At 39.6% G+C, this 4,059-nt stretch overlaps 1 pseudogene; it reads right to left on the bottom strand.

Annotated features, from left to right (window-relative positions):
• Nucleotides 1-792: 792 nt before the first annotated feature.
• On the bottom strand, nucleotides 793-3,635 carry LOC119542869 (annotated as a pseudogene).
• Between the last annotated feature and the right edge of the window lie 424 nt (nucleotides 3,636-4,059).

Below are 4,059 nucleotides of genomic sequence, written 5' to 3'. Positions count from 1 at the left end.
GAAGAGACACCTTTAAGCAAACTGTTCTCCACAGCCCCAAGAATTCACTGTCTCTCTAAATCACCTGTGTTTCCACCCTGTCAGGGGCAAAGTTGAAACAGTGCCTGTTGGTTGCTTTTTTTTTTTTTTTTTTTTTTTTAACAGGTATTTGAATTTATTGGATGCTTATTAGGTACACAGTTAAAAAGGAATAAAAGTCCTACTTTCCAGAACAAAAGATAATAAATAGACAAAGCTACCTGCTATTACACAAATGGAATGAATGAACATAAGGTGAAACATGATCTTCCATCATATTCATTTGTTTTAAAACTAATCTTTTACAATGAAAAATCACTTACCTGAAACTGTATAGAGTTGGTAGATTATGTATGTTATTTAAATATTACTTCAGGGCTTTACAAAACAATTTTATTGGTATTGTGAGGAGAAGAGAAATGTTTACTGTATGTAACGGTTAGGTTTCAGGGGACATGATTTAAAGCAAACAAGTTTAATATTAGTTCTTTTAGAAATGCTACCTAAACTAGAATGACAGTTATTAAATATTATATATTCCATCCCTAACTCCAATCAAATAATCTATAAATTACATCAAACGAAGCTACAGAAGTTAAAATTTTAACTAAGAAGGGAACTCAGGCTAGCTTTAAGGTTTGTAATATCTACTAAGTTTAGCACCTTTTCCTTCTTAACACAAAGAACTTTCTTTTATATAAACACAAATTTTACCTAGAACATCTCATTTTCTGATGATGCAGCATTACAGTATTTATATTAAAACCCCATTCCTCATCTGAGCTTTATTTCTGTCTCAGCCTCTGAGCGTGTCCTGCCGAGCGCTGTATTAGGAGGGCAGACTAAAGTATCTGTTTCGCTTCCCGATTCTGCCAACTGCTTCAGTGAAGACACACAAGGATAATGGTCTCTTAGCCTATCTGGCAATTTGGAATTGTTCTCTTGAAGACATCGAGAACATCTCACTGGTGTTAGAAACATCAGCTCTTTAAATGTTGAATTTGTTTCATCAAACTGCATCTTCTTTTTTACGCTTTGCAATATGGTGTGGTAGAAACATTATATTTAATTGAGCAACTCCCTCTAGATTCTTTACTGGGGGTTTTAGCATCACTGATGGCTCTGTTGTTTTGTCCTCTTGTTCTTTTTCACAATTTTGAAATACCACATTTCTAAGTTGTTTATTTTCCATTTCCAGTTTTCCTGGCTCTAGGTTTACACCTATATTATCAGTGTTAACTTCTTGGATTTGTTCTGTGGCTGTACAAGCCTAAGTCTTTTCTCCAAAACTAACTTTTTCTTGACTCTTCAGCATTAGAATATCTACAGTTGCACATCACATGTCCTCAATAGGCTGAGCCCCTGCCAGAATGGCTTTCCCATAGATTGTGATAATATTTTCAATAGGACTTGTGATTGGTTCAAGATGTGCAAGGCATGGTTTTTGGCATCCGGAATATTTTTAACCAGGTCATTCAGTGTGGCCAGTATTTCTTCTTTTGGGCATCCCTCATTAATCAGGTTCAGAAATTCAGAAAATGTCTTGTTTACTTTTTCAGTAAACAGTCTCTGCTTATCCTCTTCTGCCATGGTAGTCCAGGAAGACCCAACAGGGTTTTCATTTTGTCCTTCAGGTTCTATCTGGGTAAGTACAGAGCTAGAAGGCCTTTTCAGCACTCTTCCCCTGCCAGCTTTCCACTCAGTCAGATGGATTTTTCTCTCCTCTGCAGTTTCTTTGGGCTGAGCTGGTCTAACAAAGGTTGCTTGGGCTGCAGTATGTCTTTGCTGGTCAATGGTTTTGGACTTTTCTCTCAGTTTGATGTTAGTAGATGAAGCTGGCCTGGTTATAGTTTCAGAAGCCAGGTTTCTTTCTTTTTTTTTTTTTAAATTAAATTCAGTTTTATTGAAATATATTCATATACCATGCAGTCATCCATGGTGTACAATCTACTGTTCACAGTACCATCAAATAGTTATGCATTCATCACCCCAATCTATTTTTGAACTTTTTCCTTACACCAGAAAGAATCAGAATAAGAATAAAAAATAACCCCCCCATCCCACTCTATTTTTCATTTAGCTTTTTGTCCCCATTTTTCTACTCATCCATCCATACACTGGATAAAGGGAGGGCGATCCACAAGGTTTTCACAATCACACTGTCACCCCTTGTAAGCTACATTATTGTACAATCATCTTCAAGAGTCCAGGCTACTGGGTTGGGCTTTGATAGTTTCAGGTATTTACTTCTAGCTATTCTAATGCATTAAAACCTAAAAAGTGTTATCTGTATAGTGCATAAGAATGTCCACCAGAGTGACCTCTCGACTCCATTTGAAATCTCTCAGCCACTGAAACTATTTCGTTTCATTTCGCATCCCCCTTTTGGTCAAGATGTTCTCAGTCCCATGATGCTGGGTCCAGATTCATCCCCAGGAGTCATGTCCTGCGTTGCCAGGGAGATTTACACACTGGGAGTCAGGTCCCACGTAGTGGGGAGGGCAGTGAGATCACCCGCCGAGGTGGCTTAGTTGGGGCGGGGGGGCACATCTGAGCAACAAAGAGGTACTCAGGGGGAGACTCTTAGGCACAAAGAAGCCAGGTTTCCTGATGACATCTTGTTTCTTTTTGTTTTTTGAGAAGAACTGATTTTGACCCTAGATAAATTTGCTTTTAACTGTAGTAATCCCTTTCCAGTAGGCCCTTTCTGGACTATAACACTGGCAGAAGTCTGCTAATGCCCTGTTTCACCTTGTCCTGGCTATTATTGTGGTGACATCTAATAGGAGGTAGCACAAGCCGTAGGTCCTACAGGTAGTGCTCACAAACTGTGTGGCAGCTCTGTTTGAGGTGCTGTTATTTTTCACTGTTACACTGCCGGTGTTTACAGGCTGAGGCTCTGTGACTTCAGAGACAGTAGCTGAAAGTTTCTGGGTTGTGGCAGACCTCGCGTCTTTGACTTGCAGAGGTTTTCTAAATGAAGTCACCTTAGACTGAACAATTTGGCCACGGTAAGATCCCAGCACAGGTTTCTTGGGAATGTTAGTAACACCTTGCATTGGTTTTTCTGTAGTCATTTGGTTTTCTTTACTATTTTTAAAAGTGAAATCCCTGTCTAAATGTCCCATGTTGACTTTGGGAATCATCTTCAATTGGTAACAACTGAACAGTTCCATTATTATCTTTCAAATTATGTATATTGAGTACTATAGTTGAATTGATTAATTCATTAAAAGGTTTTAAAGGAATACCATTTTTTCCATCCTTATATTATTTTTGTTCTCTGTAGGTCTATTGAAATTTTCTTTATCAGCAATATTCATTTTAAGTTTCAGAACTTTTGTCCCTTCTTGGACCTGGTGTTCAGATGTCATCATTCTATGATCTCTATTACTGGATAAAACCTGTTCTTCCTCTTTGTATACAAAATGTGTTTTTCTTTCTAAAAGAAGCTCCTTGAAGTTTTGTCTTTGCTTTTACCAAATCACGCTGGGTGAGACAATTCAGTTTCTTTCTTCTGTTCTCCCACGTGTTGAACACAGAAGCATCAACCATACCTCTCTGTTGGCTGCTTTTTGTCCTCGGTGGATTGAAACTATTGCTGCCTTTAAAGCCATGATCCAGCGATCTGAGTTCACTAAACAAAAGAAGTGATCACTGTTCAGCTGTGCCTCCCTTCCCAAGTGCCACTCTACCCCCCCCCCCCCCCATTCTAGAGAAGGAGACTTTTATTTCCAGCCAGGGGACTGGATCGTGAGGCATTCCTGCCATGAGAGTGGGGATGGGTTCCAGCCTCCCTAGGTGGAGAGTTCTACTCACAGATCTTCACTGCATTTTGTCAGTCTTTTCCTTCCACTCTTCCCTGGGTGATGTGCAGTGTTCTTCTGGTCTCCAGAGCCCCTGAACAGTTGTTTTGGGCAGTTTCTGGCTGTTTATTAGCTGCCGTGGAGGATGAACTGAGACCTGTAGCTTCCTACTCCACCATCTTACCCATCTTGGTCATTGAATTTTGGTCTTTGTGTCCCTCCAGGTCCTTCCCTA

Source organism: Choloepus didactylus, chromosome 8, assembly GCF_015220235.1.
Source record: "Choloepus didactylus isolate mChoDid1 chromosome 8, mChoDid1.pri, whole genome shotgun sequence".
NCBI lineage: Eukaryota > Metazoa > Chordata > Mammalia > Pilosa > Megalonychidae > Choloepus > Choloepus didactylus.
This window is presented reverse-complemented; position numbering and strand designations above follow the sequence as displayed.